The sequence below is a fragment of the Camponotus floridanus genome, unplaced genomic scaffold, assembly GCF_003227725.1.
Source record: "Camponotus floridanus strain SB8 unplaced genomic scaffold, Cflo_v7.5 scaffold253, whole genome shotgun sequence".
Lineage (NCBI taxonomy): Eukaryota > Metazoa > Arthropoda > Insecta > Hymenoptera > Formicidae > Camponotus > Camponotus floridanus.
In genome coordinates, this window is record NW_020229385.1 from 57,501 (window position 1) to 82,492 (window position 24,992).

The window sequence follows — 24,992 nt, forward strand, 5'->3', positions numbered from 1 at the left end:
GTAACGTTTTCACTCATTCCTCCTACAGAATTGGCAATATAGGAATACTATATATATGACAGTAGCGCAACTCTGGCAATTTTAACGTAGGTAAAAATAAACTGCACATGCGCAAACTTGGTAAGTAACCAATCACGGCAGTAACCTTCTGTCTCGTTTGCTCTCTCTTTCTAACCTATTATACACATATTATACAGGGCGAGACATCTAACATCAAAACATATACTATACTGGATGACTCATTTGAAATATATAATTTCCGTTTAATCACCCAGTATAGTATATGTTCAAATGTCAGATGTCTCGTCCTGTATAGTGTGTGTATAATAGGTTGGAAAGAGAGAGAAAGAGAGAGCAAGCGAGACAGAAGGTGACTGCCGTGATTGGTTACCTATCAAGTTCGCGCATGTGCAGTTCATTTTTTTCCATACTGACATCAAAGGTGCCGACAGAGAGTTGCGGTACTGTATATATTGTGGTATAGATGTAAGTTATGTTTTTTATCTTTCTATTTCTTAATATTAGTCTCCAATCATGAAGGAAAATTGTGCAAATATTCTGAGTCATACAAGAGATACAACTGAAGAGCAGCAATAATAATTATCACTGAACTTTAATACATAACTGCGTTCCAAAATTCACTATCAGGGAAAATCTATACTATACGTAACGTAAACTATAGATTTATTGTACTGGCAATGAATTTTTGAACACGGCCATACTGGAATAAGCCATCAAAAATGGGGGGCAGCAAAACTTGGAAAAACATACAATTATGGCCGTATTCCGAAATTACTGTCAGTACTACAAATTCTATATGCACGTTATGTATATTATATATTTACAGTGCTGGCAGTAAACTGGCAGTAATTTCGGAATACAGCCCATATCATACAGATTTCTCTCTCCTTGTTCCAATTTTCTGATTGGTTAATAGTTTCGGTAAAACTCTTCTCTAAAAACATTATTCAAAAAATGTTTCGAGATGGTATTCCAGAAAAAAATCTATAAATAATTCAACAATAGTTTCCTATGATTATATTCTTGTAAATAATTATCATTAATAATATTTACTGTGTCATTAATAAGACTGAAGTTAATTGAGGCAAATGTTTTTAGCAAAGGATAATACAAATTAAAACGAAAAAAGTGTACCTATATCATAGTATATACAATAGCGTAACTCAGGCAATTTCAGCGTGGGTGAAAATAAACTGCACATGCGCGGACTTGGTAGATAACCAATCACGGCAATAACCTTCTGTCTCGTTTGCTCTCTCTTTGTCTCTCTTTCTAACCTATTATACACGAGAGAGAAATTATTGTCTGTACTGTAACGTTTTCACTCATTCCTCCTACAGAATTGGCAATATAGGAATACTATATATATGACAGTAGCGCAACTCTGGCAATTTCAACGTAGGTAAAAATAAACTGCACATGCGCAAACTTGGTAAGTAACCAATCACGGCAGTAACCTTCTGTCTCGTTTGCTCTCTCCTTCTAACCTATTATACACATATTATACAGGGCGAGACATCTAACATCAAAACATATACTATACTGGGTGACTCATTTGAAATATATAATTTCCGTTCAATCACCCAGTATAGTATATGTTCAAATGTCAGATGTCTCGTCCTGTATAGTGTGTGTATAATAGGTTGGAAAGAGAGAGAAAGAGAGAGCAAGCGAGACAGAAGGTGACTGCCGTGATTGGTTACCTATCAAGTTCGCGCATGTGCAGTTCATTTTTTTCCATACTGACATCAAAGGTGCCGACAGAGAGTTGCGGTACTGTATATATTGTGGTATAGATGTAAGTTATGTTTTTTATCTTTCTATTTCTTAATATTAGTCTCCAATCATGAAGGAAAATTGTGCAAATATTCTGAGTCATACAAGAGATACAACTGAAGAGCAGCAATAATAATCATCACTGAACTTTAATACATAACTGCGTTCCAAAATTCACTATCAGGGAAAATCTATACTATACGTAACGTAAACTATAGATTTATTGTACTGGCAATGAATTTTTGAACACGGCCATACTGGAATAAGCCATCAAAAATGGGGGGCAGCAAAACTTGGAAAAATATACAATTATGGCCGTATTCCGAAATTACTGTCAGTACTACAAATTCTATATGCACGTTATGTATATTATATATTTACAGTGCTGGCAGTAAACTGGCAGTAATTTCGGAATACAGCCCATATCATACAGATTTCTCTCTCCTTGTTCCAATTTTCTGATTGGTTAATAGTTTCGGTAAAACTTTTCTCTAAAAACATTATTCAAAAAATGTTTCGAGATGGTATTCCAGAAAAAAATCTATAAATAATTCAACAATAGTTTCCTATGATTATATTCTTGTAAATAATTATCATTAATAATATTTACTGTGTCATTAATAAGACTGAAGTTAATTGAGGCAAATGTTTTTAGTAAAGGATAATACAAATTAAAACGAAAAAAGTGTACCTATACCATAGTATATACAATAGCGTAACTTTGGCAATTTCAGCGTGGGTGAAAATAAACTGCACATGCGCGGACTTGGTAGATAACTAATCACGGCAATAACCTTCTGTCTCGTTTGCTCTCTCTTTGTTTCTCTTTCTAACCTATTATACACACACTATACAGGGCGAGATATCTGACATCGAAACATATACTATACTGGGTGACTCATTTGAAATATACAATTTAAATTCAATCAATTCAATTATTCAGTTCAATTAGTTATAAGGTTCACAATAATTTTTTAATTTTACATAAATTGCACAATATTTTTTTAAATATTCATTTTTCGATTATTTGACCTTAATAAATTTCTGCCCAAAATAATGAGAGGAAGCGATTGTGGGAAAAAAAACAATTTTTTTTTGGAAAAAATATATAATTTGTAATTAACAATTACATATTTTTTTAAAAATAACTAAGTTTTTTTTACACCAATGGATTTCTCACATTTGATGCATAAATGTATTAAGGTAAGATAATTTCAAAATAAATGGATTTATGATTTATGTAAAAATCAGATATTATTTGAAGCCTCATAATTCTAAAAGTACTCAATAAAAAATACTTTTTTCTAGTGTTTTGGAAAGCTATTGAGAAAAGCTGCAAAAATATGTAGAAGTATATAGGGTATCCTATTTAAAAAGTAGGACGTGACCTTCACGTGACCTTCAGATGACTCTTCAAGATCAAATTAATCGCACCGTCTTATGTCCCCCTTCAAGCCATACAACTTTTACTACCGATTTATTCTCCTTTAAACGTTGATTCTGAAAAGTTATGAGGATAGAACTTTTAAAATGGAACACCCTGCATATATACATATACATATATATATAATATATATATATATATATATATTATATATAATTATATATATATAATATATATATTAACTTACAATATCAATTTTTTTATCAATTTTCCGAAATTATAAAGTTAAGTATAAATTTCCTTATATACATAATTTTTTACGTATCTATTGTTTCGTTGATTACCAAGATAAACTTTTAACGCTTGCCAAGAACGAACTCGCGAAAACGCAACATAAAGTTGCCCATGATTAAAAACATCTTTACGAAGATCTAAACCAATTTTATCAAATGTTTGTCCCTGTGATTTGTTAATTGTCATGGCAAAAGCTAATCTTATTGGAAACTGTCTTCTGGAAAAAGTAAAAGGATAAACATTTTCACAATACAATGTTATTCTATTCAAGAAAACAATCTCTTCTGCTTTGTCACCTGTTAAAATCTTACACTTCAATAAATGATCCGCAAGCTCTAGAACTATTAATCTAGTACCATTACAAAGTCCTTCATTGATACTAAGATTTCTAATCAACATAATGATACAATTTGGTCTTAAACGTAATTCATATGGAGGTAGAGATGGTGGAGATAAACTATTTAAATATTCTGGTAACACAACTTCACTAATGTCACCATTGTCACTATTTACAACACAATCTACACTTGTATAAATTTTTTCATCAGTACTATCTAATAATTCAACAACTTTTTTATTGATTTCGTCTACATCAACATTTCTTGCAGAAAGTATCGCACATTTAGCTACTTTAACAAACTGTTTTTTCCGTATTAAATCTCCATATATATCTTCCACAATATCAGCATTAATAGATGCTAAACAACATTCAGGAATTTGTATATTATCATCTAAATCATTTAATATGCCATCTCCCATATTTATCAAGAACTTTGCAAATTCCATTTCTTCTGGGAGAACTCGCATATTTTGTGTTAAAAAAAATTTTAGGAAATGTTTCCAAGTAGAACTAAATTTAATAGAAAGATTGACAATTTCACTTCGAGTAGCATGTACTTTAATAGGCAAAAGTTGTCTGAAATCGCCACCTAATAAAATAATTTTTCCACCAAAAGGAAAATCCTTATTCATAATATCACGTAATGTTCTATCCATAATCTCTAAAGCATATCGTGGTGCCATTGGTGCTTCATCCCAAATATAAATATCAGTTTCTTTTAAATATTGAGCTTCTTTTGATTGTATTTTAATAGCAGACGATGAATCAGCAAATAATGGAACCGGTAACCCAAATGTTTTATGAACTGTTTTTCCAGCAGGTAGTAATGTGGCTGCGATTCCCGTAAAAGCCATTGTACATACGCGTTTATTTCTAATTCTAGCTAAATAATAGATAGTTGTATATATAAATGTTTTACCTGATCCACCTGGACCATCAATATAAAAACAATTATTATTATAATTATTATTGTCTAATCTATTTAATAAAAGATCGACTATTTCTTTTTGCTCGTCATTTAATTGTTTATATTGTTTGGTACCTATTTCTATAGCTTCTTCAAGTGTCATATAATCCTCCTCATCACTATTTTCTATTAACTGTTCCATTTGAGGAAAATCAGAAAAACTTTTACCTTCAGCACGAAGCATATCATTAATTCGCGCATAAGCTTTATTTTGACCTTGTAATATACCAAAATGTCTAACGTAATCCTCAGACATAGCCACTTTAAAACTTTGCCACAATTCTTCAGGATGTAGCGGCTGACAATGTAATAATATACGTACAAATAATCTACGAAGTTGTCTCGGCATCATCCATCCAACAGCTTCATTCATAGCTCGTTTCCATTCATCATCATCTTCAATTAAGCCTAAAGCTAAACATGCTGCTGAAAACGATTGACAAACTTCTCCATTTACAGTTTTTATTTTATCAAAACTCGTAGCTCCCTTTACTGTGAGTAATAATAGACGTAAATGATACAATTCAATTTGGGTTGGGCTAACAGAATACATTCGTCCTATGCAATTATAATGACTCTTGCGTTTATTCCAACGTGATACATTTCGACCATTAATTTTTATTTTTTTAAACGTATAATAATGTGGAATTTCTACATATAAAAATTGTTTTGCTTCTTCATCGCGAGAATTCAATGCAAAATAATCTATTAACATAGTAACTTGATCTAAAGCAGAAGTCATAGCTTCTTCGATGGCTTCGTTTTCAATTATAACATTTTGTTGATTAGGAAGATGAACAGGTAAACGTACGATAGTATGGCTTTTATCTTGTAAATTTTTCTCAAGAATACGCCAGCTTGCTTCTACAGGTCCAACATAACGAGCTTCTATAAAATTGCGTATTTCATCATGATCTATAATTATATTTTCTGTTATTGGTTCAATTGTAATAGCAGCAGCATCATGTCCTTTATAAATATATTTATACAGATATTTAACCGATTTGATACTTGAAACAACTTCAACATTAATATGACAATTAAATATAATTGATAAAATAGGACAATATGGAACTACATAACGATTATCAACTATATATCCACCAGGACGTTCAAAACTTTTGCCATTATCTCGTCGACGATAATAAGGATAAGCATCTTCATCCATTCTGGTCTCTTCAAGATAAGATTTAGGATAATGTTTGGAACATTTTCCATCTACCAAACACCAATTACCACAAGGTCCATGAATCATATGTTTCATAACTATATCATGTAAAGTACGATTTTCACATGGATCAGGAATTTCAGCAGAAATATATTTATTAACGATCTGCGGAGTTGTTATTTTGAAATTATATTTTAAGGTAATCAACATGTGAACATGTGGCAAACCACGTTTCTGAAATTCAATAACATATACAAAGGCTGCTACTTCTCCGAAAAATTTTTGCTTAACAATTAAATCAATTAAATAATCTTTTTTTATACTAAAAACACGAGCACAAATATCAGGTCTATCAGAAGCTTGTTGACCAGGCAAAATATTTTCTTCAATTTCACGCCATTTTGGATTGCAAGTCATTGTAATAAAAAGATCTGGTTTACCAAATTTACTAACAATTGTCATTGCATCTTGATAATTCTGTAACATATTACGTGGAGATCCAACAAATGTAGATGGAAGTATAATCATTTTTCCAATACGTCCATGTAAGTTATTTGCCATAGTTTGCATGTAATCTCTTAAACCTTGATATGTTTCAGTACGTAATTCTTTTTGATGCTCTTTACAATAATTTATTCTGTCTTTCTCAATTTTTACATAACTGTCTACAAGCCACTGTTGAAATAAACGCCGACCTAATAAAAAGACATTAAATTCATCACGAATAGCCATGCGATATTTAAGATACTGACCTCTAGTTACTCGTTTATTACTATTTTTTTTTTTTAAATTACAGTGCCATCCTCTAGTTCCATATGGATAAAATAATGGATATATCCATGGTTCAACATTTGGATCCATGGTACTAACATTTTGTAAAACTTTTGTATTTTTATTACGTATTGTTACATATGATTCTGGAATTTCTCCATCAGCAGTTGTACGAAAAACAGCAGCAACTTCATTAGATCTTTGAGCATTATACCGACGTCGATCCATACCAGGTCTTAAAGTAAATAATAATTGTAATTCCGGTAATAATTGACCAGATTCCATTTCCAAACGTCGTTGATTTTCTAGTTCCTCACCCATCATTTGATAAGATTGAGCAAATATATTAAATTCTCGCATTATATGTTCAAGATTTTGTACAATTTCCAAATCTAAATCTAAATTTTGATTAAGACGATGATCTATTGCTTCATTTGAATCCACAATAAAAAGTTGACCATTAGTAGGACTTTCATTTTGTGCAGCATATAATGCTGTATTAATTTGATAATAAATTTGACCTTGTATTTTGAAACAGTATGGACCAGGTCGTCTATCTTCAAAGTTAATTAAATTTGCATTAAATGATGCAAACGAAAACGAACTATTATAACTACGAATATGTTTGAAAAAATCATCCGATTTTATATGACTACCATCAAATAAACTACGAATAAATTGAGGATGTTCCGGCAATGGTTGCAAATATACTGCACCGTGATTGCAACAATCGTGAAATGAACTTCCTCTATTTGATATTTTTTCAGCTGCAAAATGCTTTGCATTGCAGTGAACACAAGACACGTCCATAGAACCAATATAATATTCAACCACATTGCTAATTAATAAAGTATTATCATTAATTAAACGCGGTTGATTTTTTTGTCGTGATCGATAACGAGATTGATTTTCTGCACAATTTTGCTGAAGTGGTGCAACATTTGTCGAATTTATGTTACTATTATTTGAAATTGCTTTCGCAATCTCACGACGACGACGCTGATTTTCTGCTTTCCTTTCAAGACGTCGACTTTGTAATTCTTCTTCTTCTTCTAAAGTACGTTCTACTCTACGTTTTGGCATTTTGTAACAATCCAATAATTACACTAACAAATATAAAACTGTAAACACAATTTTAATTATATGTAATTTTTTAATTTATTTTTTAAATAAATCTAATCAAAATTTTTAAGTATATTGCAATAAAAGATCGACAAATAAATTGTAAATTATATATATTATTTTAAAGAATATGTTATAAATAAATTCTAATAAAGAACAAAATAAATTAAAATTATTATACAAAACTAATTAATATATAATTATAAATGTATATTAGATAATGTAATTTTAATTCTAATATATAATTTCTATACTTTTATTTTGCTTCATCATCATCATCATCATCATCATCATCATCATCATCATCATCATCATCATCATCATCATCATCATCATCATCATCATCATCATCATCATCATCAATTATAATTCATTAATAAGTTTAATTTCTTAATTTATTAATTATATTATAATAACGTCTTTATTAATTTTAAGTAATTAATTACAAATTACATAATCCAATTATTAATAAATAATTTAATAAATAATTTATATATTAATAAATAATACAATATTATAAATTTAATAATAATATTAACAAATAATATTAAATAATAATCTTACAATAATATCAAATAATAATATTATTACATAACAATATTATCTAATACAATTTATTTTTTATTTACTTTTTTATTTACTTTTTTATTTACTTTTCAAATTTTATGTTTACACAATTTATTTATCTTCTTTTGTACTTTTTCTTTCCGTTACTTTTTCCTTTCTTTTTGATGTGTTGCTTTATTTCTTTATTCTCTCTATCTCTTCTCTTTCTTTTTATCACGCGCTGTTTTTCTCTTGCTTATTCTTTTTTGACTCTAAATAAATAAAACGTTTATTAATATCCCTCTTTCTTTCTCTCTCTTACATATTTAGATAAATAAAATAATTATATATAAATAACTTGTACAATAAATATATAATTACCTAATATTATATTTTTTATTTCTTCCGTCTCTTTTTTTCTTTCTCTTTGCATCTCTTTTTCCTTTTATATACCTTTTCTCTCTGTTCTGTCTTTTCTTTACTTCCTCTCTCTCTTCCTTTTTTGCTCTCTTTATTATGCTTATTCTTCTTTAACTTTAAATAAAGAAATAAATATACATATTATATATTAATACATACATACATACATAATATATATATATATATATATATATATATATATATACACAGGGCGAGCAATTTTAATCTATAATTGCAAATTTCTCCAAAACTACGCCAGATACAAAAAAATGATTCATATGAAAATTGTAGAGGATGAAGGGGAACGTAAGATGGTTCCATTGGTTTTACCTTGAAAAGTCATTTGAAAGTCACGTGAATGTCACTTCAATTTTTTTAAACAGAATACCTTATATATTTTTACACATTCTTGTAGCTCATTTCGAGAGCTTTCCAAAACACTATAATTAAGTTAGTTTTCCTTAAGTACTTTTCAAGTTTTAAATCTTGAAATTATTTCTTAATTTTTCATAAACCGATCTTTTGTCTCCCTTCATCCTCTACAATTTTCTTACTAATCTTTTTTTTGTATCTGGCGTAGTTTTTGTTAAATTTGCAATTCTACCAAAATGGCTCACTCTGTATATATATATAAATATATATAAATATATATATATATGTACATATATACAAATATATATATATATATATATATATATATAACTTGTACAAAAAATATATAATTACCTAATATTATATTTTTTCTGTCTCTCTTTTTTTCTTTCTCTTTGTATCTTTTTTTCCTTTTATATTCCTTTCCTCTCTGTTCTATCTTTTCTTTATTTTCTCTCTCTCTTTCTTTTTTGCTCTCTTTCTTATGCTTATTCTTCTTTAACTTTCAAAAAAGAAATAAATATTCATATTAATACATACATACATTTATATATATATACACATTATGTCTATGGATACACACATATATATATATATACATATATACATATATATATATATATATATATATACATAATTCATATACGTAAAATAAATATACGTACAAGTTATATATATACAGGGTCTACCAAAAGTGTGGAAACCCCTAAATATCTCGGAAAATATACGTTTTACAGAAAAGTGTGTCCAACAAAAGTTGTAGGGTTTAAGAAGATCTATATACTGATTCTATCAGTTTGACCTTGGATGGCGTCGTCAAGGTCAGGTCAAGGTCACATTGACTTTTTTAAATGACACCCCCTACATTTGATTGCATATTCTTATAGCTTAATTCAAGAGCTTTCCAAAACACTATAATAATGTTCATTTTTATTAAGTACTTTGCGAGTTATGAGGGTTGAATGATAGAGTAGCGCCGGTATTAACATTATCCAAGGTGTACTACATGGAAGTTACTCGCTCGGATTTGCATCTGTTGTGTGTGTGATCCAGCTAACTAAGGCAAGATCGATTCCTCAACATATCCTCATATTTCGCTGAAGTCAAATTGCCAAAAAATTGCTCCATAAAACGTGTATGAAACGTCTCGTTAGTTCCTTCATTTACCGCTATGTGACGCACTACATGCAGTCTAACTCGCATTTAAAATTCAACTAAGAATGTATAAAGCTATCAAAGAACGAGCACCTTCTAACTTCAGCTTTGAGCAAGCAGAAATTAATTGTTATCGTCCAAATACAACGTACGATTAATTAAAATTAAACGTTTTAAAAATGGCTGGCGACTTGTCGGAACGTGAAAGAATCACTATCCTCATGATGCGTGGATGGGGTGATAACGAAAGATCGTTCTCTGATGTCGTTCGATTATTTAATGACACGTATCCGAACCGTCGAATTAATAAGTCCACTGTGTTAAAAACAATAGAACGTTTTAGACAAACTGGTAGCGTAAGAAATCGCTCTAAGTCAGGAAGACCATTGTCTGCAACCAACGAAGAAAAACAACTTGATGTTCTGCAGACATTTATTGAAGATCCCAATTCTAGTGTTCAGAGAGTCGCTCAAACTCACGATATTGCTCCCATGTCGGTTTGGAGAATTTTAAAGAAGAACAAGTTCCATCCATATAAATTGCAATACGTTCAAGAATTGCAAAACGGAGATGAGGAGCGTCGTATACATTTCTGTGAAAGAATGATGGCACTAATAGATGTCCGGCCCATCTTCCCTTATCAAATTGTTTTCACAGACGAGGCAACTTTTACCTTAACGGGAGAAGTTAATAATCAAAATTTTCGTTTCTGGTCAGATGAGAATCCGAATTGGGTGCGGGAAACTCACACACAACATCCACAAAAAATAAATGTATGGTGCGGAATAATAGATGGCTATTTAATAGGGCCGTTTTTTTTTGAAGAATATTTGAACGCTCAAAGGTATGAGAGATTACTTGTTGATCAAATAATTCCAGCCATACAGAATACTTTTCCAAATAATTTCCAAGAAATATGGTTTCAGCATGATGGAGCTCCTGCTCATTTAGGTGCAGGACCACGTCGTATTTTAAATGAGACTTTTCCGCTACGGTGGATAGGAAGAAGGAACGGAAATGAGGGAGGAGAGGATTGGCCACCTCGGTCACCAGATCTAACTCCTCTTGATTATTATCTATGGGGATATCTGAAGAGTAAGGTTTACAGAACAAAACCTAAAACCATTCACGAATTGATACAGCGAATAAGGGATGAAATGGCTTTGATACCTTTTGAAACGAATCGTAAAGTCATTTCTACATTCTACCAAAGATTAGCATATTGTCAGGAAGTAAATGGCAGCCACTTTCAGCATTTACTTTAACACATTGAAACACATTTGCAATCGTTTGGTGCAACCTAACCTGATCTCTGTATACACGCACCGCACGCACGCACACGCACACATTTCGAACAATTATTATGATAAATGAGCATCCACAAATTTATTTACTGTTTACTATGTCGATTGCTTTCCAGGTCTTTAAATGCTCGATTGTAATTTGGTTGGGTCTTTGCTTTTGCTGACTGGATCCACGACCGATCTTGCCTTAGTTAGCTGGATCACACACACAACAGATGCAAATCCGAGCGAGTAACCTCCATGTAGTACACCTTGGATAATGTTAATACCGGCGCTACTCTATCATTCAACCCTCATAACTCGCAAAGTACTTAATAAAAGTGAACATTATTATAGTGTTTTGGAAAGCTCTTGAATTAAGCTATAAGAATATGCAATCAAATGTAGGGGGTGTCATTTAAAAAAGTCAATGTGACCTTGACCTGACCTTGACGACGCCATCCAAGGTCAAACTGATAGAATCAGTATATAGATCTTCTTAAACCCTACAACTTTTGTTGGAAACACTTTTCTGTAAAACGTATATTTTCCGAGATATTTAGGGGTTTCCACACTTTTGGTAGACCCTGTATATATATATAAAGAATTTGTACAAAAAATATATAATTACCTAATATTATATTTTTTATTTCTTCTTTCTTTTTTTTTCTTTTTGTATCTCTTTTTCCTTTTATATTCCTTTTCTCTTTGTTCTGTCTTTTCTTTATTTTATATCTCTTTTTTTTTGGTTTTTTTTCTTTCTGCTTATTCTTCTTTAACTTTAAATAAAGAAATAAATATACATATTAAAACATACATATATATATATATATATATATATATATACATTATGTATATGTGTACATATATATATACATATATATACATATATAGGTATATATATATATATATATATATATATATATATATAAATAACTTGTATCAAAAATCAAGAGACACGGTAGTGTCTCGCGTCAAGTTCATGCGAAGCATTGCGCGGCACTCCGTGTATCTATACGCGAGTCGGACAGTTGAGAGTAACTTAGATTATCGGATTTCAATAACGGCTGAACGGATCGAATTCTTACTAGTCTTAATCGATAGAGCGAGTTTGAATTGTATAAAGAAAGTATCTTTCTTTTTGCGCTGCGTGATCTATTAACGGAGATATCATAATGCAAAGTCGAAATATGAAAATTTTCAATTAAGAAACGTCTTTATCATCATTATCATCATGGTCGTCATCCACGCACATGTACACAACACATAGAAAGAGAAAACGTCCTTTTCCTACTCTCGACAGAAGATTGCGCTAGCGACGCTTTTCGATATTAATGACATGTGTCATATGTGTCATTAGTGACATGTATCATTAACCGCATTTTGAGTAGTGATAAAGTGCAAGTTATAAATAATAAATAATTAAATTATTAATTAAAAATTGGCACGAGCCAGTACGATATGATAATTGGAGCAAGGTAAATAAATATATTTATATATCTATTTTACAAGCTAAATATAAATATAATATATTAATTATATATATATATATATATAATATATATGTACATATATATATAATATTATATATATATAATATTATATATATATATATATAATGTATATTATATATACTTATTCTATATATATTTTTATATAATTTGCTTATATATTAAAAGAACATATATATATATATATATATATATATATATATATATACACGGTGGGCCATTTTAATCGATGCACTCGAATATCTCGAAAACAGCACTCTTCAGAAAGAAATGTTTCAAACAAAAATTGTAGGGTGTGAAGGGGGACATAAGATGGTAGCATTGGTTTGACCTTGGAAAGTCATTTGAAGGTCACATAAAAGTCACCTTCAATTTCTTAAATTGAACCCACTATTTTTCATTACATATTCTTGTAGCTTATCTCGAGAGCTTTCCAAAACACTACAGACAAATGTTTTTTCATTAAATACTTTTTGAGTTATAAGGCTTCAAAGTTTGCAGTACTTCGATATAAAATGCAAAATATCTCGTAAAATATTTAGTTTTCGGTAGTCTTACCCTAATACTTTTATGCACAGGATAATGAGACAAAACTATTGGTGCAAAGAAAACGCATGATCACGCAGAGACATTCACACTAAATAATTAATCGAAAGTTCTTCTTTTTATTAACTGTATTCTCTTAAACGTAACCACATTTATTCACTCACTCGATAAAACGAGAATTTACTAAACTCACTCTCTATCATTAATCACTATCAATCACTGCCGAATAATCACCGTTAGCAATTAAAAAGTCCTCGATGAAAGAAATACACGCGGACAGACACGTTATTACACGACGCGACGACGCAATAACGCGACAACGCGACGATATTTATTCGGCGGTAGCAAACAGCTGTGTTATGTTACGGCAGGTTAAGGTACTAACAGCGCTGCCGAACGTAATCATGTGTTTGACCGAAGAACGCGGCCAACATACAATATTAAACATTTAACGCGCGTATAATTTCATTATTATCATACGATATACATACATCATATGATATTCAAAATTAATTAGAATAAATAAATGTTTTTAAAATATTGAATATTTTACTATTATTATTAATATTAAATATTTATTTATTTAATATCAATAATAATATTTAATTTATTTATAAATAAATATAGTTATTATTAAATATTTATTTAACTATTATCATGGAAAATAAATATAAAAAAATATATTAATTAATTGCAGCGCGTCTTGATTCTTCTCTTGGCTTTTTCTTACGCTTTTTTGAAAACGAAAGAAGATTCCACGTTTAAGAATGTTGGTCGCTCTGAAAAGAGCGAATTATTTTGATCGCCTTAAAAAAGGCGGATTGTTTTCACATTTATTTTACAATAAATGTTCGAAATTACCTCCATCCATCCGAACGCAAGCTCTCATGCGTTTCATTAAATTTCTTTGGACACTTGAGAGTACATCTTCTTCAATAGACCATATGGCATATCTCAATCTTGTTTCCAAATCCTCCATGTCTTCAGGGAGCGTTTTATAAATTATTTCCTTGCAGTATCCCCAAAGGAAAAAGTCCAGTGGATTGAGATCCGGGGATCTTGGAGGCCAACGTATCGGACCATATCTACCTATCCAGCGTACAGGAAATTCGTTATTTAGATAATTTGTCACAATTCTGGCATTGTGAGGGCCAGCACCGTCTTGTTGGAATATAATTTTGTTTCTATCCAATAACGGCATTTCTTCCAAAAAATCTGGTAGATCGTTTTTTAATAGATCAATGTATGCTGCGCTGGTTAGAATGTCCGGGAGAATGATTGGGCCTAGTATTTCAGTCCCCATGATTCCAGCCCAGATGTTGAGCTTCCAACGAATCTGGAAATTCCTGACTCGTGTAACTCTTGGATTTTCATCACTCCACAAGTGCATGTTATGCGAATTAAATATTCCTTCTCGCGTAAATAGCGATTCATCGCTAAATATTATACGAGAAAGGAATCTGGGATCTCTATCTATCCTTCTCAGAAAATTTTCGCAAAATCTTCTTCTTACAGGATAATCTTCTGGTCGTAATTGTTGTACGCGAGTATAGTGAAATGCGTGCAATTTTTCTTCTTGTAATATTCTCTGTACTGTTGAATACGATAAATTGTGCTCTCGAGCAATAGTCCGAATACTTGTTTCGGGTTCTTGCTCGATAGCGCGAATAACCGTTTCAGTATTTCGCAAATTTCTTGCGTTACGATTTCTCCCAACATCATGTTTGTTTGGGAGAACATTTCCCGTTTCGTATAATCTTTGAGCTGCTCCAAGTATAACAGCAGCCGACGGATGTCTCGCTCGATTTGGGTATAATTCGGCGTATCTTATTGCCGCAGCGTTCTGATGCCCATGGCACTCACCGAGTGCCATTAGCATATCGTAATATTCTTCATTAGTGTATCTTGCCATGTTATCTTGACGCTTCTATGATCGAAGGGTTATTGATTGCAGTATCGATCGCCTTATCTTATTTATACGATCCTCGCGGGGGGTCCATGCCCCCTCCCCCCCTCCAGCGACCAATCCACGAGTCGCGACGCGGAAAGAAAACACATAGTTGTTTCTAAGGAAAAATATGTAATTTGCAATTAACAATTCCATATTTTTTCTTAAAAACAACTGTATGTTTTCTTTACACCAATTGATTCCTCTCATTATTTTGTACATAAAAGTATGAAGGTAAGATAATCGAAAAATGAATGGTTTACTAGATATTTTATGGTTTATGTAAAATTAAGAAATTATTTCAAGCCTTATAACTCAAAAAGTACTTAATAAAAAGGTACTTAATTATAGTGTTTTGGAAAGCTCTCGAGATAAGCTACAAGAATATGCAATGAAAAATAGGGGTTCCCATTTAAAAAATTCAAGTCGACCTTGACATGACCTTCACGACGCCACCCAAGGTCAATCAAATTTACCCATGTAATGCATTACTTTATCTTCAACAACTTTTGTCTGAAACATTTTTCAAAATAACCACTTCCTTTGCTTTAAAATGGGGTGTACGGGTGGTCTGAAACACCCGGTATATGGGGCGTTCTCTGTCAAAAAGGCCACCCCCCCTGCCCACTTCAATTTTTGAGATAAAATGCTCTAAAAGAGCTTAAAATTTTCGTTGAAGTGTCTATTTTTCAATGCCGTATGGCGTTTTTGAAAATTCAAAATGGCGGACTCAGAATCACGATTAGAATGGAAAAAGCCATTAAAAGCACGATAATATTAGGCAACAAATTTTAAATTTTGTCGGTTATATGAGTACGAATAGTCATTTTCGATGTATTTTTGACTGCTGAACATGAATCCGTTGTCCACATTCGGCTAGCATGTCACAATTTTGAGAAAAATGGCATCAAAGTTGTAGAAACGCCTTTTTTTATGGTTTTCGTGACGTTGTAGCACGGCAGCAAATTGTTTTCCTTAATTTCATTAATGCCATGCGAAAGTGCCAACTTTTAGCTTCAAAATGCTTTATGCTTCGTTTTGGTATGATTATTCGTTTCTGAGATATAGCTAGAATTACAGAACTAAAGTTAAATATTACACTGGACCCTCGAGAAAATGTATCGTTCGGGCACTCTAGGCACTCATACGAGGGAACCCCTTCTCCCGCTCAGCTCAGGACCGTCAACACGTATCGCTTCGCCTAATTGTCATTGAAAGACATATTTCGGGCCAAGTTTACGTGCAGTGAGGCCGCGAGGTGACGTATTACTACGGAAGTAAGTTATTGTTTCTGCGCACGCTCCGCGGGCGTGGCTTAGCGCCTGAGTCGACACTTAGGAAAAATTCACACGCGCGAGGGACAGTATCTCGAGGATCCAGTGTATATAATAAATATTTCTCAGTCTTGTCTTGGATTAGAATATCACAATACATTTATTAGTCACAGAATTCATTGAGTTAATTAACTATAGTTTACAACTTAGCTAATAATTGATAAGTTTCTTTATGTTTAATTACAAAAATATTTAACTCACATTTTTGTCTTTTTTTTATAACCGAATTGTATTCCTTCTACAATTATCCCAATTATTCCTTATCTCATATCAAACATAAAAAAATGTCGGCTACATTTCATACAGATAGATGTATGAATCCGTTCAGGAAACCTGGTGAAAAGGGACATCTTGGTAAAGATTTACGAGTGATACCAAAGTTCATATTAGACAAATTTCCTGATATACCGACCAATTCTAAAATTTGTTCTGGATGTAGGAAAAAAGGTAGGATTAAATTAGAAAATGCTGATATGTCTTTAGATGAATCTAATGATTGTATCACAAACATGGAATTTGATGGAAGTTCATTAGCAATGGATATTGATAATTCAAAGATTGCTCACGATGGTGAAAATAACCTTCGATCACCTAGAGAAATTGAACTGGAAGAAATGCTTGATGGTCTTAAACAAAAATTTTTCAGCTTGAAACACAGTGATCCTTTAAGGGTGCGAATTCTCACCATAGCTCCGTCGTCTTGGAGTGTAAGAAAGATAGCACAAGAGTTTGGTGCATCACGATTTTTAGCAAAAAAATCGAAGGAACTGAAGTCTAACCACGGCGTGTTAGCTGATACTACTACAAGAGTTGGGAAAGTTTTACCGCAAACTACTGTAACCAAAATAATCGAGTTTTACAATAGTGACATAAACAGCAGGAAAATGCCTGGAATGAAGGATGCCATTTCCTTAATAATTGACGGACAATGGTGCAGAAACGTCTTTTGTTGTTAAATTTAAAAGAACTGTATGTCTCATTTAAAGAATCTAACCCAAAATATGATGTTAGCTTTAGTACATTTGCTAAACTTAGACCTAGAAATTGCATACTCGCTGGGGCTTCTGGAACACACTCCGTTTGTGTTTGCACAATTCACGAAAATATCAAGTTAATGATCGATGCAATTGATGTACGAAAACTAACAGAAAATACAGACAAGCCACTTTCCAATTATAAAGATTGTTTGAATGAAATTATGTGTAAGGAACCGAGTCCTGATTGCTACTTTGATGAATGTGACCAATGCCCAGGTACTACTGAGCTTTCTACAAAACTATCTAAACTATTGGACAATTCATGCATTTCTCATGTGCAATGTTCTTTATGGACCGGAACCGATCGATCAACTCTATTAACGCAACAACTAAAAGTTGATGAGTTCATAAACGAGCTATGCAACAGGTTGCAAATTCTGAAACCTCATTCATTTATCGCTAAACAACAAACGCTTTTTATTTCAGAAAAGAAAAAGAATCTTCGTGAAGGTGAAGAAGTAATTGTGATGTTTGACTTCTCTGAAAACTATTCGTATGTTTGTCAAGATGCCTCACAAGCATTCCACTTCAACAATGATCAGTGCACTGTGTTTCCTGTTATTTACTATTATAAAGAAAATTCGGAATTAAAGCACAAGAGTAACGTATTTTTATCAGAAAGTTTGAAACACGACACTGCTGCCGTTTATACTATACAAACATTATTAATACCGGAGATAAAAAAAGATGTCAAAAATCTTAAAAGAATTATATACATGACTGATGGGGCAAAACAGCATTTTAAAAATAAATTTCAAATTGCTAACTTAGTTCATCATAAAGAGGATTTCAATGTTCAAGCAGAGTGGCATTATAGTGCGACTGCTCACGGTAAAAGCGGTTATGACGGCATCGGTGCTACATTTAAAAGAGAGGCATATAAAGCAAGTCTTGTTGCTAAGCCACAGAATGCAATACTAACACCTCACGTTCTTTTTAATTGGGCTAAAAAACATTTCAAGAACATAAGGGTTTTTTATTTTAAGAAAACTGATCATGAGAGGATAAGAAGAAAACTTAATAAGAGATTTGAAATTGCTCAGCCTGTACCGCAAATTCTTAAGAATCATGGATTTATAGTTGATGGCGAGAACAATGTATTAATCAAAAGATATTCCAATGATACAAATGGGACGCTATGGTAGTTATGCGGGAGAAAGGGATACAGAATTTAAAAAAAATATTTCATGACACATCCACCCACCCACAGACACACACACGCATGCACGTGAGAGGCAAGGGGACTCACGTAAATAAAGCATCCCAAGCGTGAGAGGCAAGAGGACTCAAGCACCCCAAAGGGATGAAAGCCCCGCCACGTCCACGTCGTTCATCCTGGGTACTGCTAAGCACGGGAAAATGCGTCAGTCGGTCTGGAGATGGTTGACCATCAAACAGAATCAGTTCAGCGCGCAACCGGTGTTTCTAATTCTAGCTATATCTCAGATCACGAAAACCATAAAAAAAGGCGTTTCTACAACTTTGATGCCATTTTTCTCAAAATTGTTGACATGCTAGCCGAATGTGGACAACGGATTCATGTTCAGCAGTCAAAAATACATCGAAAATGACTATTCGTACTCATATAACCGACAAAATTTAAAATTTGTTGCCTAATATTATCGTGCTTTTAATGGCTTTTTCCATTCTAATCGTGATTCTGAGTCCGCCATTTTGAATTTTCAAAAACGCCATACGGCATTGAAAAATAGACACTTCAACGAAAATTTTAAGCTCTTTTAGAGCATTTTATCTCAAAAATTGAAGTGGGCAGGGGGGGTGGCCTTTTTGACAGAGAACGCCCCATATATATATATATATATATATATATATATATATATATATATAGTTACGCGCGCGCCCGAGTCGTCACGGCCCTGCCGTTGTCTGGATCCCGTCGGCAAGAAGATTACAAACAACGACTGTCAGCTGAGTTCGGTTCCAGCTGTCTGGCTGCGCGGACGCGAATTTGCATCGAGCCGCTAATTTTGTGTTGAATCGTTTTGTGTTATCGTTTGTGTTGCCCTGTGTTGGGAATTAAAGCTCTTAAGTGAGTTACTTTTAAAAGTGTTTATTTATTTCGCGCGACTCGCGAGCGGCCGATCTTTTCGTGCGCGGCTTCGATATTTATCGAAGTCCTCGCCGCGGGCCCAACATTTTGGGGGCTCGTCCGGGATCGGACGGACGAAACGGAAAATTGTGAGAAAGTGACCGCGAGAAGTGACCGTGAAAGAGATGGCGACAATAGCCGCGAAGAGGAGAAAGAGGGAGTAGTCGGAGCCGCCCTCGGAGGGGCGGGCAACGGAACCGCGGGCGCCGGAGACAGCGGCAACGGAGGCAGCGGCGACGGAGGTGGCAGCGACGGAATCTTCCGCTCTGCTCACCGTCCTGCAGGAGATGCGACGGATGCGCGAGGAACAAGCGCGACGCGAGGAGGATATCGCCGCGATGCTGCGCCGTCACGACGAGGAGATCCAGCGTCTACGCGGGAGCCGGCTACAGCCTCCTCAGCTAAGTCCTTCCGAGTTTAGATCGGGGTCTCGGGAAAGTCGTGACGCGGAGACACGAAACGAATCCGGATATAAGTTGAAGCCGGATACGTTCGATGGGACAGTTTCGTTGCGGGAATTTTTCTCGCAGTTCTCCCTCATAGCGCGCGCGAACCGTTGGGACGACGCGACGAGGACTGTAGTGTTAGCGTCGTGTTTGAGGGGGAAGGCCCGCTCTGTTTTGGAGTCGATCGAGGATTTAGAGACTTGTACGTTTGAAGAACTAAAATCCAAGCTCGAATTGCGTTTCGGCGAGGGGCAATCTCAGAATTGCTATACGCAATTCACGAACCGAAAACAGAAATTCGGGGAGGATTTTGCAACTTTCGGTTCGGAGTTAGAGAGGCTCGCCCGTTTGGCCTACCCCGAATGTTCTTACGCGGTGCGGGATAAGATTGCTTGTGCACAATTTGTTTCGTCGCTTCTCGACGGATTCGTGAGGAGCACTCTTCAGCTAGAAGGAATATCTTCCCTGAAACTAGCTGTAGAAAGGGGGAAGGCCGTAAAGATAATCCAGGGGGAAAATTTTGAGAGGAAAAAGGATTACGAAAGGCAATTTGAAAAAGGAAAGGGGGACGCACTAACTCATGAAAGAAAGAGTAAGGAGGAGGAAAACGGAAAGCAAAAGGGCACGAAAGAGTGTTGGGTTTGCGGGAGGGCTGGACATTACCGTGCAGATTGTCCCGAAAAAGAGGAAAACCCCTGATAGGAATTGAGATATTGTTTTTAAGTTTGTTGTTTTTAAGTTATTGTTTTTCTCAGTTATTGCGCTTTCTTGTTATTTCTTTTAACAAGTGAAGTGTTTTCTGAATGGAAAAGGAGAAGGAAAGCTGATGAGTCGTAAAATGAGATTTAACAACGTGAACTCCCAAAGAGAAGATTGCCTCGCCCACGGTTTTTGAGCCGTGGTTTTCCCGTGGGCCGGAGGACGAATGCCGAGGCAGGGACTTGGGGAGTCCTTTTGGGACGACGGGTCCACGGTAGATACCCCCCTCTTGTCCGAAGAAACGTCACGGGAGGAGAAGGATCGAAAAGGACTCGCGCCGGGAAACAAGAGGATGGCTGAAATGGGAGGCTGCCCTGGAGTCGGTTCTTGAGAGCCTGGTCAACTCTCTGGATGGAATCGGTTGGGAGCCTGCCCGGTGGATTGGGGCCTGATCGGAACGATGCTCGGTAACCGGGAGCAGCAGCTCAGGGAGAGCAGGATCGTTCGGGGTTCCTGGAAGTCCACGATGGTCATTGAGCCCCTTGCTGATTGTCGGGACGACAATCTTGAAGAGGAGGGGCAGTGTTACGCGCGCGCCCGAGTCGTCACGGCCCTGCTGTTGTCTGGATCCCGTCGGCAAGAAGATTATTTACAAACAACGACTGTCAGCTGAGTTCGGTTCCAGCTGTCTGGCTGCGCGGACGCGAATTTGCATCGAGCCGCTAATTTTGTGTTGAATCGTTTTGTGTTATCGTTTGTGTTGCCCTGTGCTGGGAATTAAAGCTCTTAGTTACTTTTAAAAGTGTTTATTTATTTCGCGCGACTCGCGAGCGGCCGATCTTTTCGTGCGCGGCTTCGATATTTATCGAAGTCCTCGCCGCGGGCACAACAATATATATATATATATATATATATATATATATATATATGTATATATGTATATATGTATATATGTATATATATATATATATATGTATATATGTATATATGTATATATGTATATATATATATATGTATATATATATATATATATGTATATATGTATATAGGGTGTATAGGGATATATATATATATATATATCCCTATACACATATCTATACATATCTATACATAAAAATACATACTTTTCTTTATTTCTTCTTCCTGTTTCTCTTTTTTAATCTCTATCAACCTTCCTTGTAATCTTCGGCTATTATATATTTATCTTCCTCGTCAGATAACACGAATGAAATAAGTCACAGTAAACTTGACAGTTAATCAATATTGCGGAAAGATGAAAAAATGCACTTATTACCATAGTTACCACATTTTCTATTAATTTCGTACCAGTTCTTGTGAATTTAAATAAAAGTAAGAGAATTTTCAAAATAAAAAGTTAAGAAATGCCGAAAAAGCCGCAGGAAGCAACACACACTAAAATGCAAATTGTAAGTACGAATTTTTATTATATCTTTATACAAATACATATATATACATGCACATAACAAAATATACACAGGCACGCACATGCACACCCGCACACACACACACACACACACATGTTTGCACACACAAACACACACGCACACGCACGTACGCACGCAATGCAAACGCACGTACGCATACATTTATGCACGCGCGCAGGCATATACAAAAGTAGGAGTATAGGGAGAGTTCTAACCCAGGTCCTCTCAGGGGGGGTGAGGCGCGCGGGGGATTACGGAGGCGCGGGGGAATGACGTCACGCGGGACGGAGGGATTTCGGCGGCGGCGCGTGTTAGATGTTTTATGGTAATATTATATTACATGCCCAGCTGATAAACAGTATTGCGTACGGACATGTTCGGTTTATAAATAATATAAACATCAGCATTTTCGAATTGAGATTATGATCGTATAATAGAGATGTGACATTATCGCCATATCGTCGTAAACGCCTCGTAAAAAGTACGCGCGGTCCCATATATTTATCGAAAGTATATGAAATATTGTGTCGCATGCCCGGTTGATAAACAATATAAACATCTGCATTTCTTTGAAATGCAACGCGTGCGAGTACAACGCGTGCGAGGGAAAGAGACTTAAGATTAACGCATGAGAGAGAACGATACTTATAACTAGCGCAGGGATGGGAACGCAAGAAGAGGTCTGTAAATAAATACATTTTTTTTTCCAATTAAAAATATAAAATTTAATCCGTTATATTATAGAGTGCCCATAGCTCATCAAAATTTACATAACAATCGTCATTACGATTTCTACTTAAATCTCCATTCAGATTATTTTGTTCTCCATTCTGATCTCCATTCAGATTTCTCATCTCTCCTGAAACATTCTCCTACAAAAAAAAAATCACCCAAAAATAATTACTTGAATATTTTAAATTAATTTCGTAATTATATTAGCAAAAATTATCCATTACCTGTACATTCTCTTCCTGTTGCTTTTTCTTTTGATATGCATACTTTTTGTATATAATTTCAGGTGGACATTTGCATTTACGAGATTGACATTGTATACAATATCGCGTTATATATAATAATTTATGATGATTAGCAATGCATTTTCTAAAATCATCATATTCAATATTATGATAAAAATCATTCCAGATTATTAAATCTATGTACGTTTGGTTTATGCCCGTTGGGATACGTATATTTATACACGGCGTGTATGTGCAGTCATTGATACACCTATCTACCCAACTGTAATCGACATTTTTATATATATAAACATGGTCTTCATATTCAAATATTTGATCGCAATTATTGCGTCTAATACATTGGTATTGCCAACCATCTTCTGAGTCTATGATTCGAGTAATTTTACGTTTACTGCCGAAATAAGAGTAATCATCATCATCGTATACATCAATTGAGAAGTGTGTCTTCCGAATTTCACGAAAAATTTTCAGTTGTACATGATCGGGCCATTCGATATACCCATTATCATACATATTAACCTCGGCTTGTCTGACGAAACGTTGCTTACGCATACCTCGTATGCCTAATTCTCGATCGCGCACATATTGTGTTATCGACATCTGTTTAGTGTTCGATTTTTCCATAGCACTATTGTTGTCATCTCGGAAAAGGTTGATTATGCACCTCCATTCGTCTATACGTGTTTGCAGCTCCATTGTTGTAATATGAAAAAATATTCACTTCTTCACTTTCGATTTCTTCACTTTTGATTTCTCGACTCACGCACTGCCAAACTCTTTCTGACAAGGCAGCGAGATCTCGAAACGAGATCGTATAATAGAGATGTGACATTATCGCCATATCGTCGTAAACGCCTCGTAAAAAGTACGCGCGGTCCCATATATTTATCGAAAGTATAAACAATATTGTGTCGCATGCCCGGTTGATAAACAATATAAACAAATAGTACCTCAGAATCGTCTTTCACGATTTTTTCTCGGAAGAATTTTTAACGTATCAACGCCGATGTTTGGCTGCTTTGTACCCTTGCTTCCACCGCTCGTATATCAGCGCTTTCGCGGTACACCCCTCACCCCCGATATAAGTAATTTTAGATTTTTTTCGTTCGACGTATCCTTATCTCTCTCATTGAATTACACAGCACATAAATTTATAAACAATATAAACAAACGACACTTCCTAGAATCGTCTTTTACGATTTTTTTATCGGAAGAATTTTTAACGTATCAGCGCCGATGTTTGGCTGCTTTGTACCCTTGCTTCCACCGCTCGTATTAGCGCTTTCGCGGTACACCCCTCACCCCCGATATAAGTAATTC

At 34.3% G+C, this 24,992-nt stretch overlaps 1 pseudogene; it reads right to left on the minus strand.

Annotated features, from left to right (window-relative positions):
• LOC105255518 overlaps positions 1-7,042 on the minus strand; it is a 30,402-nt pseudogene extending 23,360 nt beyond the window's left edge.
• Positions 7,043-24,992: the final 17,950 nt, after the last annotated feature.